Raw genomic sequence first — 15983 nt, forward strand, 5'->3', positions numbered from 1 at the left:
AGCTGGCTTGGCTCTACCACAAAGTCAGGAGCGGCCAGAGTTAGTGGGGAAGAAGACAAAATAGAGTTCCTGTCAGCACAGTTGAGTGAGCTCACACAGTTGAATGAGCTCATGCGCAACATCAAGTGTTGGGTTGCTCTAAGTGTGGTTTGTGTCCTGCCTTCACTTGTGAAGTCTCATCTGTGAGTGTTCTTTTAAATTATAGTAAGGCCATAAAAACAAACACCGAGAGGAATGGTCTGAGTGAGCAGGCAAAGTTATGTTGGTATATTACAGTTCAGCTGAAGTTATCTCCCTAGACTTGTAACTTGGGGAATGGAGAAGGTATTTTGAACACATGGAAGTGACTTAATGGCTTTGTGTTAGGTTTTTGTTTGTCAGCTGAACTGACATCGCAAACTAGTCTCTTCAGAAAAAAAATGTAAGCCATTGTTTCAGTTACTTCTGTTTTTCACTATACTGCATGTAATCTACAAGAAGTACTGCTTTTAAGTTTGGCTGTTTTAGGGAATGTTTTCCCTTCGTATCATCTCCCATAGGACTCAAGACTAGGAAAAAAAGAAGGCAATACAGGTTTCTGTAAACATTATTTCACACTCTTTTGGTTTGTAATAGACAACAAAAATTCAGTCTCACCATTTCTCTGCTGTCAACACTTTAAAAGCCAGTGGCACAGACTGTCCTTCCATCCCGGCTAACAGCTGACCTGCATAAACTGACAGACCAAGGCAAAGCTCTCTCCATCATGAATCTAAAAATCCCTACTTGCTGTTAATCTACAGTAATATAGAATTTGCTGCATTTTGAAGCTGTCTTGCATAGGTATATTAAGAAATTAAGTTGTTTGAAAGAACTAATCAGAAGGTAAACTGCTTACTTGAGGGAGGGTATACAGCCATGGCACTCAGTGATTAGGTTTACTTTTTCCTAAAGGCCAAAAGCATATAGGGAATTAAAGTGTGTGATGAACAAGCTTTGAATCAGATTCTTCCTCCTCCAGAAGTGGACTAGTTAAGGAGATCATGAATGAAGATTGTGAGAGTTTTATTCATAATGAGAGAAACCTCTGTGGATGACTGTATTTATTTCAGCTCTCATCACTGAGTTTGTATGATACAAGGCAAATCACTTGACCTAAACTTTTCATGGGTGGTCCTTATAGTTTTCATTTCCTGAGCACTTGAAAACAGCATGGGGTGGATTTTCAGCAGTGCTAATCATTAACTGTTGTAATTGAGAACAGTGATAGGAGCCCTGAGGATCAAATGCTAAAGAGTGTTAAGAGTTCAAGCTGCACAGTAACAACAGATCTCAGGTTGGGCACTGTACCAGTGCAGTGTTTGGCCCCACTGTTTTCATAGGAATCCAACACCCCTCAAGGGTTTATGGAGATACATTTATTAAGGTGCAGAGAACACAGACTTTTACAAGAGCATAGTAGATCATAGGATGGCCTGGGTTGGAAGGGACCTTAAAGCTCATCTCATTCCAATCCCCTCCCATGGGCAGGGACACCTTCCACTAGACCAGGTTGCTCCAAGCCCCATCCAGCCTGGCCTTGGACACTCCCGGGGATGGGGCAGCCACAGCTTTTCTGGGCAACCTGTGCCAGGGCCTCACCACCCTCACAGTAAAGGATTTCACCTTAATATCTAATCTAAACCTACTCTCTTTCAGTCTGAAGCCATTCCCCCTTGCCCTGTCACTCCATGCTTTTGTAAAAAGTCTCTCTCCAGCTCTCTTGTAGGACACACCCTTTCTTTTAGGTACTGAAAGGCCACAGTAAAATCACCCCAAAGCCTTCTCTTCTCCAGGCTGATCAATCCTGACTGTCTCAGCCTTTCCTCATAGCAGAGGTGCTCCATCCCTCTGATCATCTTCACAGCCCTCCTCTGGACTCGCTCCAACAGGTCCATGTCCTTCCTGTGCTGGGGACCCCAGAGCTAGAGGCAGCTCTGCAGGTGGGGCCTCACCAGAGCTGAGCAGAGGGGCAGAATCCCCTCCCTCACCTGCTGCCCACACTGCTTGTGATGCAGCCCAGGATACAGGTGGCTCTCTGGGCTGTGACTGCACATTACCAGCTCATGTCCAGCCTCTCATCCACCAGCAACCTCATGTCCTTCATGGCAGGATAAGCAAAAAATAATATGTTCAGTAAGTTTTATACTACATACATACAGTTAGGAAATTATTTTTCAGGCACAGTGTCATGTTGTATCCAAAGTTGAAAAAAAAAATCAAGCAGGCAAGTCTTGCTTTCATAAAAAAAAAAAATTAGTTAATCAGATTCTGATATTTATGTCTGAGACCTGGCCTGAAAGACTTACATGCTATACTTCATTCATGTTTTCAAGGACTGAAATATTTGGGTTTGTTCAGATGTAGCTCTTTTCTGTTTGGAACTTGAACTAGTTTAGAATTTGAAGATGTTTATCATTTGTCATTTCCTAATTGCCTTGTTGCATACTTAACTGAAGTCACACAATAACAAACTGAAGACAAATCTTCTGAAGCCCCACAATAACAAACTGAAGGCAAATCTGAAGTCACACAATAACAAACTGAAGGCAAATCTTAAGTATTATATTTAAGAAGCAGCAGAAGGGATGCTCACAGAGTATACTAACATGCAATTTTGCATCTTAAATTACATATTTTTGTGTTTTGTATCATCTGTACAAAGGAAGTCAGCTAATTTAATTATAGCACAACTGTTTTTCTACTTAGTTCATTTCTTTTATAGGGATAACTTTATTAACTATATATTAACTTTACTGGAAGTTAAGTTGTAGGCATAACTTACTGAATCTGGCAACACTGATGTTGTGTAGTTCTGGTTCCACTTGCTCTGCATTGAAAAAGCTCTTGACCAGTGGTCTATGTTATTTTCGGACAAATATTTGTGGTTCTTTTTTTCCCCCAAAAAAATGTAATATTCGCCTTGTCAATAAAACATCTTACCTGCTACTTACTTCCATTATTCTACTACAGAAACTTTTGTATTTAGCCTTTTTTATTGTTGTTTACTAACTTTTAAGACAGACCATTATTTTTGCACTGGGATAAGCCTTTACTGTGGAGTGTTTGCTCCTGCCACATCTCTAATTTCTGTTCAGAGGTAGTTACTGTAGAACAGCATTCCCCCCCTCCCCTTTCAGGATGGAGAAGCAGCTGCAAGATCTCTGTGTTAAGGTGTGCTGTAGAACACGACATTTATTTGTTGCTTAAGCTGACTTTTCCTCATTGTTTGAGAAGCCTCCTGTGAAGTCATTACCACTCACTGATATTACTGTTAAGCCACACACTCTGTTACAGCATTACTGAGGAGCTAACAGCTGCCTAGATAGGATAAAATCCTGCATCAGCATTCATGTCAAAAATGAGCTTAAGCACTTGACAAAAAGAAGCTCAACTCTCAAACTATAACAAGGACCCATCAGGATACAGCCTAAGCTCCGAAGCACCTTACCTGTGAGTGCTTGCTTTGTATTCAGGTATGGACACAGGCAGTGGTTCAGGTCAGTCCTTGCTCAAGGAGTGCCCCTTCTGGTCCCCTACAAGTCTCACCATTCATAGGATTCTATCCTCTCTCTGAATCTAGGCAGAGAGAACACAGTCCTCTTCTGTGCCTATTTTACTATCACTTTCTTATTCCCCGAGAGCTTATTGGAGGATAAGTCACAGTTCTGTGTCACAATGCGCTGCAGTCAATAGTATTCCTACTATACTTGTGGTGCTGCTATATTTTGCCTCTTAATACCTAAAATTAGTTATTAGACAGCTTTACAAAACTATTATAGCCTATCCTGCAACCTTAAAAGAAATAATTACACTAGATACTCCTACGAAAGCAACTTTCCCACATATGTAGCTACATTCCACATTTTATAGCTATTATTAGCTACTAGATTGAATATTAAACCTGAAAAAACCCTACAAAACCAAAAGCAAACCAACCAACAACCACAAAAAAAACGCACCCCCAAAGCAAGAAAAAGCCCCAAATTAGCATGCTTACCAGGCAGAAACAACTTCTTATTTCAAACACTCTAGTTTATATAAACAGCAGCTGTTTGCCATTGCCAAATTTATAGGACCAGCCTCCAGGGCTGTGCTAAGGATGGGTTTATATAAGGGCCCTTGCTAGGGTGTGCTCAGTAATGTGGTGGAGTTGAGGTGTTTGTGTGTCCTTAGGTGGCTGGTGGTGTAGCTGCATTATAATGAAGTCAGTATGTAGCATTGTTAAGAAAGAAGTAGTTTTTATTTATGAAGATAATGCTTTGGGTCTAGAATAGTTAGTTTAACTTTATTTGTCCCCTGGAAGTGTAATTTCCTAGCTCTTTTCATTTATGATTTATTTTCTTGTACCTACTTACGGCCTTTTTCAGCTGTAAATATCTTTGGCTGCAGGCTCTTCTGAATTATTTAATATAGGAAAGATATTACAGCGGTTAAAGAAGAAAGGCTTTAGTAGAGTCTAGCATCTATTTTCTTACTTAACTGTTACAGATAGCTACTGTGAGTATCTATAAGGGCTCTGTTTTAGTTACTACTATGGGAATTTTCTTCTGACCCTTTAACTGGTACAAAGGGCTGTGTGGGATTTCTAGCTAGTGGTCTGCACTCTTATTACTTTCTTCTGTATTTTCTCAGAGCTACTGTGTAATCAGTATCTCTGGGGCTTTAGTTTCTAGCTGCCCGTGGTTTCCAATATTCAGTATTTATGGACAAAATACTTATGTTTGAGGGCAAAGGTGCCTGCCTCAGACACTCAAAGGTGTTTGTGCAGTTGTGAGAATAACATTTTCTTGATGTCACACATTGGCTGAAGGGGAAAAAAGAGTACTTTTTTTTTTTTTTTTTACATTGAATTTGGGAAAGTGCAAGTTGAATCTCTTTTGGCTTGTATCCTGTGAGACCTTCTTAGGAACCTGACCTGCAAGAGACACTCACTACTTTTTCAGGTAGAGTGGTTGAGAGCATGGAGAGCCTTGATGTTGAGTCTGAGCTGCTGTGATGAAGAGTTACCTCTAGAAAGCATAGTAGGAAATTGTGGGTTTTTTTTTTAATTTTCCAGTGATGGAAGACTGAGTGTCCTGTGGTGGTGGAGAGGCTCAGCTGTAAGGCAGAACTTCACAACATAAAACCCTCAGGCTCCTAAAGCCCCTTCCCACCTGAGGACCTGCTGGAAAGGACTGGTTCTGGAAAAGTAGGGGTTGGTCATGGAGCTTGTGCAAGTAAACATTAGCCAGACTTGGTGTTTCTCTGCTGTCAGCTTGAAGTGGCTACACCTGCTTGAACCTTTAGAATAACTAAATACCCCTCCCAATGAGCAAAGTGACTCTGCTGGGGGAATATATTAGCAGCTTAAATGATTTGTACTGCAGTGTCTTGAATCCATGTTTGTGTGGGCTATCTCTGTTGGAGGTGCATTCTTGTCTGCTTGGGAAATGATTTTCAAGTAGGCATGTATGTGATACTTTCTTTTAAGCTTATTAGCTTATCTTGAAACCCACCAGCTTGCTCCTACTAAGTCTTAATTGATGATGGAAATAATGGTAGAACAAACAAATCCTGCTTCTAGGTGGTTCTGCTTTGGAGCCAGCAAAAGCTTTACAGATTCAGTTGTTACCAAGACCAGATAAATAGTAACTTTAGAGGTAGTGATACTTAAACCAGATGTATATCTTTGTGGCTCAGTGGATTCAGGTGGGTGGAACATACAGGCAGGAATATGACACTAATGCCTACCTGTAATGAACTTTATGCTTAACTTTTTTGCTTATCTATTTCAACAGATTGGAGTATTATAAGCAATTCAGTTACTATTTGAATGTCTCTTCAAGGTGCTCTTTGAGCTTTCTAAAGTGTCACCAGCTTTGAGTTGTGCATTGGCTAGCTGTCTGTTTATTAGGTGGTCATTTGCCTATTTGGATTTGCTTTCTCTTTTTAGTGCTAATTGATGGTTTATCATGGATCAGTTTGCATCTAGGCATGGATTTGAAGAACTGGGTGTTGTCCAAACTCATTGTTCTCATTGTTCTGCACTTGTACCTCCTGAATGACAGTTGTTACTTTGGTCCTTTTTCCCCCCAGCTTGCTTATACTTCACTCAAATGCAAAGCTCAAATGCAAAGCTCATGCAGTTACAGCCTGTACACTTAAAGGATGTGCCAACTGCTTTCCCCACAATGTCGCTTATGATAAAATTCCCTTTTATGCCTTTTTCTAAGTTAGTCTTGGGTTTTGCTGTTAAATTAAGTTTTTGGTCCTGTGTCTAGGATAACATATTTTGCATCAAGAAATAAAACCAGACTTGTGGTTCTAGTCTCCTGTGTTGCAGCAGACATGCACTTGTACTCACTAAGAAGTTGTAGGCATCTCTGTGGAGTGCTTACTAGATAAGACAATTACACATTGATTTAATGTCTGTTTCTAGAACTTACCTTTATCTGAAGAAGGTGCTGGAGTGCTCAGCAGAGGTTCTGTTCTTGTTTGGCAGAACTGGGCTGGTCTGTGACTTACAAGTGCATGGTGAGTTTAAAATTTCTGGTGTTGATGAAGAGGGTGATCTGCCTTCTTGATCACTGCAGGGTGATGCTGGTAGGGGAGGGTTTGTTGCATGAAGTCCTTAACTCCAGAACTGGGAGACAGAGAAGCACACCTGGAAAAAAGTTTAAAAGAGCAAATCCTGAGAGGACCTTCAATGGTTGAAATGGATATTGAGATGAAAAATGCCACTCATAAGTTTGCAGCTGTCATTGTAGCTGCCATCACAACTTGTCCCTGCCTTCATTAGAGCTATAGGATACATACAGCTATAGGAGGAAGGTGATTGTTGCCTCAGGTACTTGCACTTGCTTGCCTTGTCAGATACAGTTAGTGACAGATGGCTATGAGGAGCTGAGAATATGCCTAGCTCAGCATGAAGGACACTTGTCTTGGCACTTGGGCTGTTTTGTCACTGTCAGTCTTTATTTCTGGGTTCTGCAGAATTGTACAGAAGTAGAAAAAAGTACTGCACATATTTGAGACAGTCCCCACATGTGAAGTCTGGCATGGGAGAAAATGAAACATGCTTGTTGGCAAAACAAAAGTGGTGAGAATATAGGAGAATGTATTCAGGATGAATGTGACTGGAACAAGGCTAAAATAGGGATGCAGCAGTGACTGAAGGTTAGCTGAGAGTCCTAGTTGTGTGATCAGATGTTAGGAATAAAACTGCAAAATGTAGATGGATGTTGCTGGGGCCTTGTGTCCAGGTGGAGTTGGGTGTGACATGGGCATTTTGGAGGTGTTTGTCAAGAATGCTTTAACTTCTCAAGGCTCTTGGCTAATTAACATATATCTAGCAGTTTGGAGGGAGTTACTTAAGTAATAGTGTATATTTAGCTACTTTGTGTGCATTAGGTAGGTGCTTTATATTATGTTAAATTCCGAATGAGCCTTCCTGGGTGTTAGTCACTTGGTTAGCAAAGCGAGTTAAAGTGACCTTTAATTCTGTGAAATATTCAAATTACCTTTTTTTGAAGGTGTTTTCCTTTGTGTGAAGCCTAGATAAGTGTTGTGTTTTTCTATGAAACATATGTAAACATGATCAAACAAACATCCCCACCAAATGCCAAAACACACACACAGAAAACCAAAACTTGCTGGAAATCTGTTGTGACATACGCAGAGGTGGCAGGTAACAGCCTGACTGCAAATGCTGCTTTAGGTGATTTTTGTCATTTCAAGAACATGGTTGCATTCAGTCACAGAGGGATGAAGCATTTGGAGTAGCCTCCTAAATGGCAGGGGACTGGAAACCCAGATGGTTCTTTCTGGCTCTTGGTTCATTTCCTACCCCAGTGTCTTGTGTTAATGAAGTACCAGAGTTCTCCTTTCCTGTTCCCTTTAGTTAAGTGCCTGCTTATCCCTTTTACAGACCATAGGGAATCCTATGAGGAGTGCAAATGGGATTGTTGAGAAAAGAGGTGGGGTTTTTTTGTACAAGAACATAGGCCATTCCTGGTGTTCCAAGTCAAGGGGTGTTTTTTGGCAACCTGTTGGCAATGAATGCATTAAATTTCCCCTGCTACCTCTTGAAGTATAGATCCTGCTTGTTCACCAGGCACCTCAAATCTGTTAGATAGTTTTTCACCTCTGAAGTTGTGTGTGTGCTTAAAGGCCAGGGCCCTAAAAATCAGTTGTATTCTGTTTGAGTGTATTATAGGGAGAAACTCACCTGAGATTAAATGGAACATGAAATAATGTTTAGCTGGGAAATATATGGATTTATGGCCAGTGATCAGAATGAAAACAGTTTCTGATATTAAAAATAAAGTGTTGTGTTGAGGAAACTTAGATAGTTAATGGTGCTTCTGTATACAATCTGATACATGCAAATGAGGTTGCCAGATGGCACAAGGCAAACTCGCATAGATTCTAGCAAAATAAATAACATTTTTTGCAGGGAAAGTCAACAACAAGCAGAAATACTTACAATGCATTCCTTTACAGTAATAGAATATTCATAAACAAATAATGGATTCCAGGCTAATCTATCACTGCCAGAGGGAGGTGCCAGCATCTCAAGTATTGAAAAAACTTCTGTTCTTGGTTATTTAATTTTTCAATTCATCATTAAGTGATAAAATCAATAACTCAAGCCCTCATTTGACAGAAGTTGTAACCTTAGTCCACTCTACCTGAATAGAAGCCCTCTAAACAAGCACAGATAGAAAATTTCAGACATACATAACTAGAAAGAAGTATAAGTAATCTTGGAGAGCTTCCAAGTTCTTAAATTAAAGATCTAACAGACTGAGATACTTATTCCCTAGATGTCTGCATCAAAAGGCAGATTATGTTGGTTCTTCTGACTTTGAGAAAGCATTTGCTCTTAGTGCTGAAATTTTTTTTGTTATCCAAAGGTTCTGTACTTCAAAGAGCAGTGTGCATTATTCTTGCATTATCACTTGGTTGCACTTGCCTGGAAATAACCAGCTTGAAACCACTTAAAATTATATATATTATGGAGGATACTTGCTCAGATCAGTTATTAATCTGTTAAGGAATAAAGTATTTTATATTAAAAATAATCCTAGGTAAAGTTAATTTTTTTTCCCCACCCAGTATGTGATAGGCTTGTGTAGCGTTTTTGGAAAGAAATATGTATGAGTAATTGCAGAGGTATTTGGTAGTTTTCTCATGTGAGTTAAAATCTTTACTCACCTTCCTGCCCCATCCCCGTGCATGGATGTTTCGTGCCATTGGAATTAGCAGGCTGGGCCTGGTGGAAAGCAGTGCTGTACAGAGTTACAGGTGTATCCCAGCTGATGCTGCTGGAAAGCTGAGCAAGATTGACACTTCTCCAAAACGCTGGAGTGGCCTCCATGCAAGAGAGTGGACTCCTGGGGGAAAGTGTAAGAATGAGAGAGTTTGGCTGACACCCCGGGGCTGGAGAGGCAGGATCTCTGAGCCAAACTCAGAACACAGGAGAGCACTTGCTGTAGGCTCAGATGGATTCTTGTGCAGTCCACTTCTAGCTGATCATGTACTCCTGTGTAGTCTGAGCACCTGCTAGCAACTTTGTGAGATAAAATCTCTGATTTGTGGAGCATCATCACATTGAGGACTCTCATAGTTTATGAAAATAGTCACAGCACCTCATGACTCTGAATAATTTTAGTGGAAGGATTCCTGAACTGGTAATACATTTCATGGTGGGAAGCTGCTGTGTTGAAGACCTTTACTGGGCAATTTGTCTGTTCTGCAGTCTGATGTCTTAACAGCAATTCAGTGTGTGGTTGTTACTGACAGTTGGAGCAAGATAATCCTTGAGGTCTCTTCCAACCCAAGCCGTTCTATGATAAAGACTTCAGGTGAGATAAACCTCAGACACATTTAATCAAACAAGTGTGCAGGCAATCTCAAGGGACTGTAGAGACCTGCCTGGGAGTACAAGCTACTGCTGGTGGTATGTCCATATGGGAACTGCAGTGTCAGAGGGTGGCTTTTTGGGAAGAATGCTACTAGCAGGTGCAGCCAAGTGTCCTGCTGCTGTGGGCAGATGGTGGTGATTCACTTCAACACTCATGGTAACCATTGGGGATGCAGGCATTATCTGGGATTTATGAGCCAGCAAATGACCAAGCATCTGATCTTTAAATCTGTTTAAATGCCTAAAGATCAGAGAAAATGTGCTTAAGAACAGTATGAATTTCTTAGTCACTGAAACCAAGGAGACCAGTACTTTTTGGTGTCTTGGTCTAGCCAGAGGGCTGTGCTTGTCACACAGTACTGTGTTCATTTCCTATGATCACTCTTTGAGACAAAGTGGTGCTTCTTGATACTGTTCTCCTTGTCAGGGGCTGTCGTTCTTTTTTTTTTCCCCCCACCATGAGCATGGAACTCCAGAATGAGGTGTCACCTGAATGTTGCACTAGTGCCAGTCTAACCAGCATTGCAGCAGCTGTTAGTTTTTTTTTTTTTCCTGTTTTGCTCTGTTTTTCTCCTTAGCTGTCTATTCCATTTTCCTGGTTCCTGTAGGCAGCATGGTCCTAGAAGCACATCCCTGGGAATAGCCTCTGTACCTGCGTTTTTTCCCTCTGGATAAGTAAAGATCCTTAAGATAATCCTTATCTTCCACTGGAGTAGAAATAACTGCCAGCACTATGTAGGGGCTTTCATACTAAAAGTGCACCTTTCTCATACATGTATATGTTATACACCAACTAGCATTGTTTTCTGTGTAAGTATGGCACTGTTGAGGGTAAGAACACCTCTCATCTCTTGAAGTTCCCTGTATATCCCTACTCCTTGAGTGTACCTGGTAGACAGACTACCTATATGTGTTTTCCTGCACACAGGCCCCCATTCCTGGAATGAGTGGTCTCCCTGTTGTTCATAGAATGGCATAAGCAAATTATTAACGATATAAATTACTTTGAAACTAGCTGAGCCATGACGCCAGGGCAACAGTTACTGTGTTACACCAGGGTCAGGACATAGTGGTGAAATACATGGTATTAATGTGATGATAGTACTGAAAGTATCTGCAGTGTACCAGAGCACATAAAGAGGCAGCAGAGGAAAGGTAATAAACAATAAAAGGAGCAGGCCCTACTTGTTCCTCTCCTTGAATTTGCTGTCAGGTTTGTGATGAAGCACCAGGGCTGGAACTTACTGTTTTGCCAGAAAACATCAGGCCCATCTGAGATCCCCCACTGTTTTTTTTTCTCCATTCTTTTGTCTTTTAGTTGACTGACCTCCTAACCTTGCACATTACACCTGCTATTATGCACAGTTGCTAAGCTGCTGTTCAATTTACCCCAAATGCAAGATGTTTTATTATGTTGAAATCTTTCAGTTAAACCCCTGTGTTGTTTCTTAGCTTTTCAGCAGAGCAGGTTGCTCTCTGGCTTGCAGTGGGGAACCAGATTCGGGGCAGTATTGGTACGTTTTTCCCTCTTTGCAAGGCAGGGAAGATACACCCAGGCATTTTAACCTCTGTTCTATGAAGACATTGTAAAATATCATAAATAGACAATCTTCAAACACCCGTGGTGAGACTGTCTTGGGAGTTTCTGAATATATTGTCTTTGCAGGAGTCCCTTGAGTAAATTGTTCAATAAATCGCGTTCTTATGCTGTGCTGCTGGACTACTGAATAAAACAACACAACTGTGTGCTACTTTGATATTTTTATTAGCCTTAGCAAGAGATTTGGGAGCATTTACTTGTTTGTACTTTATTGTATGTTTGTACTGCACCGTGCTGGGCTAATTCAAAGTCCCAAAGTGAGTAAAAAATAATGTACTATTTTTTGCTAGAAGAGTCATTGCATTAGGTACTGGACTAATCCCACCTGAGATGGTGAGTGGCTCTGAGTCATGAAATTAAAATGCAAATTTGATGAAAGATGCTGAATTTACAGAACTAGTTGCACAGTGTTTGTAACCCATCATTTATAAGCCAGACTTCTTTTTTCTTCTTGAAACGAATGGAGACGTTTTCTTCAGCTCTTCCAACAACCAGTGATTAAATTTACAGAATGGCTTTTACATTTCTCAGCTCTAGCTGATATAATAAAACATTTTATCGCTGACTGGGTGGTCCCCCATGGTATTGAGCTGTATGACAGTTTTGAGTATCAGGCCAGCTGTTGTTTTTATTTCAAACTAAATCTTCCAAAAGTGAATAGCATGTAAAATTAACAGTTTCTTGCCAAGTAACCTTGGAAAGTTGTGTAGGTTTTTGTTTTAGTCCTAGGGAAATATATAACTTGGAGTAGCTACCCTGAGAACAGATGATAGGGGATGTGCATACCCTGAAAGAGATATTATTATATACCATTACATTGGATAAGGAGGGATTTCGAGTGTGACTTATTTGTATTTGAAGTGTTGCTTTTCAGAGTTTGTTACTAGGAGGCATGTTCTGGAGGTTCAGGATACTCCTCAGGACAAACAAATTCTGTCCTGTTAATATTTTCCTTTTTATTTTTCCCCCCTCTAAATAAATTCTTGTTAATGAAAACTTTCTCCACCTCACTGTCACATGAAAAAGATGAAGGTTCTGCAGTGAGTGTCTAGAATGGTGACAGTGGAGTGTGACAGCATAGCATGTTCTTGTGCCACAGGCACATGGATTCTGGAGGGCAAGGCTGAGTGAGTAGCTGCTCCCATGACACAGTGAGGTAATGGCACTTCCTGGAGCATGCAGGGGAGGTGGACGTTCTTACCCTTGTTTATTCTAGCTTTTTAAATTGTATAAATTATACTTAATGACAAAACTGGAGAGAAGAGTAGCTGTAGAAGGAGGTCAAAGCAAGGGCAGTTGTGGCCTGTAGAGCAACTTCTGCAAGACATTAGCCTGTGCTCTGCTGCTTTCAGCTGCTTTGCTCTAACCTGTGAGCTGGGCTTCAGGTTCCTGGGCTGCACCAGGACACATGAGATCTGTATGCCATGTCATGCTGGGTAGTCATACTGTATTGATATTCATATTATAGGCTAGAGTTGCTCCTCCTGAAAACCTTGCAGGCACTTCTGAACAAGCTCTGCTTTTTACAAGGTGAAATACCAGCAATTGACTGTTAGGCAATATCCTGCCTCTTGGCTTACAGCTCCATCTGGATGTGAACTCATCAGAAATTTTGTGTCTTGGAGGATCTTGTCCTGTGAGAAGTAGTGGCTTCTTGCTGTATCCCTACCCAGAGAAACGGAGCAGACACCTATTTCTATAAGAAATGTCTGTAAACAAATAATTCTCATAGTCTTTTCAAAGTGTTGAAAAAGGTGGCTTTCAAGCTTTGAGCAAAGCCTTAGTCCTGAAAAAGAAACATAAACTTTTGGGACTGAGATCTTCTTTCAGTTGCTTTATTTGGTGCACAGTATCTTTCTCTCCTGTACTCAGGCTATAAAAATTCTTCTTCCAAAAACAAAAGGGGGAAAAATAACTAAACACCAACAAGCAACAAAAATCCTCTGTCCTTTGAGGGGTAAGTGCCTTTATGTCACTGTGGAGCAGTTGTCACTGCTCAACAGAAATTGGTCTGTAGCCAGCCTTTGTGACATCTCTTTACCGTTCTGTTTTATCCTGTTGGCTGCTGGAGAAGGGTGGGACCTGGCTGGTCCCTTGCACCTCTGCATTGCCACCTTACAGAGAAGGGCAGGTTCTCTGCCAGCACCTCTGTGTGTCCCTAAGCCTCTCTCCACACCTGGGAACCCTGAGTGGAGCGAGGAGCTGAGGAACATAGTATTAGTCAGGCTGGAGTGTGGTCCTTGTAATGGCTGTATTGGGTTATCCTGGGAGGCACTTTCCTTGTTGGAGTGAAAGATGCAGTGCCATGTCCATGAACCTGTTTAGGTGCCCTGTTATGTAACATTTGGAGGAAAAGTGAGAAAGTTGAGTCAGTGCAGGTGTGTCTTTTATCTCCATGGTGATGACAGCTTTCTGTTGATTAGTCTGTTCACGAGTTATTTCTAACCCACACTAACAGGGGCCTGATAAAAAGGCTAAGGCCAGGAAGGAGAGCAGTGAGCTAACCTGTGGTGCCAGTGGGAAGTTAAGGGACAACTTATGATTTGGGTATCATTCCAGGTAGTTTCAGTGGCGAAAAATGGTCTCTTTCTGTGGATAAGGCTAATGTGTGTTTCAACACAAGACATCTCTCACAAAAAGTACTATATCTATCTTGTACAATAAGCAGTTTTTCCAGCTTGGAACACACTTTTCTTTGGGGACCCAGTTCTCTCTGTGAAAATTTTTGTACTGCATATCACCTGAAGAATGAATTATTTTTCAGTTTTTCATGCGAAGCTTATAAATCATACAAGCAAGAGAAAAACAATGCAGAGTTCTATCAAGAAATGAAAAGTACAAATGGCCAACATCAATCTCTAGGGAAAATGATCCAGTGGACCAGCTGCTAATGGATGTCTCAGCTGAGTTTGTGTGCTCTGAGGTTGCATGCAACTTGAAGGATGTTTAGGTGCCAGTAATCAACATCCATCTATATTCGTGAGAATGGTAGGAGGGGGCTGGCTTTGCATAGCTAGAAAGTTTCTCAATGTTACCTTGCTGTTCCTTCTTCATTGTAGTACTTTAGTACTCAGTTAGTGCCTCTTTTCTTCTTCCTTTATACCTTTCCTGTTTAAAACATGCCCCCCTGCCCAGCACAGTGAACACCCCCTGCATTCTACCTGGGTACTTGTAAAACTGGTAAAACTCCCGAGACTCACTGCAACAGCAAATACAGCAGAGCAACATTGCAGCTGGAAAACTTGCTAGTTAAACATTCACCAAACATATCAGGCTGCAGTCAAGGGCAGAGCTGGTGTCAATTTTTAATTAAAACATGCTTACTCAGTGTTTAAGTTAATAGTAGCAACCATGTTGGCTGTGACCTCTCAGTGAGATGCTCACGGGCAGATCTCTTGCTTCCTTGAAACCTGTTGTAAAATTAGGGGAATTGATTATTCCTCAAAGCATTTGAACATGTGCATAAATCCATTTTTATTTAGCATGATATGTGCCTGAGGGAGACATTTCAAAAGCAGAGAGCACAGCCTGCTTAACTGCTCCTTACACCTGTGGAAATTCTCCAAGTGATGTCCTGAGCAGGATAGTGAGGTCTGGATGAATTTATCAAGAACAAGGTTTCTTTACTTCATGTTAAGTGGCTATGTGAGGAAGCAGCTGCAGTCCTTCAAGTGAGGTATTTCCTCTATGCTGTACACAAGGGTAATGAGCTCTAACAGGTACAGAGAAAGATGATCAAGGGAATGGATTGCCTGTTTCATAAACAACTGGAAAAACCTGGCCTGTAAAACTTGCAAAAAAAAAAAAAAAGTAGTATAATTGCTTTCCTTGGAGTTAAGTACCAGAGAGAAAAAACCCCCCAGTTCAATTGGAAGATAGTATTTCCATAAGCACAGGTGAGTACAAGTAAATAGCGTGTAATTAGATCTGTTAATAATCAGCCTAAAAATAGATTATCCCAAGAAGACTTCTACTAAAAGCAGTGGGGACAAAAATGTTAACTGCCTTTGAGATGGTATTTGAATAGTTCATGAAAAGGAGGGTATGATATGGTGCCTGAAATAGTGGGGGCTGATTCTCAGGGTCTGGGAAATTCTGCAGCTCTTTACTGTGACAGCCAGTATCTGTTGGAGATCTGTGAGCTAAAATGCTCCCTCTTGATCTTGGAATCAGAACTGAACTAAACTCTTCAGTGGGGCCTGGGAGAAAAATGTCAAAATTTAAGTGTCTTGCAAATGCTTCGGTTACTATTAATATAGGCAGTAAAAGATTGTCAGCCACATCTGGCAACAACAACTGTGGGAGATGCTGATATCTGTCCCATGCCCAGTAATTTCTTGAAATACCGACACAGAATAACACAATTTGAGACTGCATAATTCCTCTCGCTTTAAGCACAGCTGAAACCAGCTGAAGAGTTGCTTTGGAAACAGTAAGTCTTGTTGTGTGATGTCCCTT

The sequence above is a fragment of the Neopelma chrysocephalum genome, unplaced genomic scaffold, assembly GCF_003984885.1.
Source record: "Neopelma chrysocephalum unplaced genomic scaffold, ASM398488v2 Primary Assembly neopelma1_81, whole genome shotgun sequence".
In the NCBI taxonomy this organism is placed as follows: domain Eukaryota; kingdom Metazoa; phylum Chordata; class Aves; order Passeriformes; family Pipridae; genus Neopelma; species Neopelma chrysocephalum.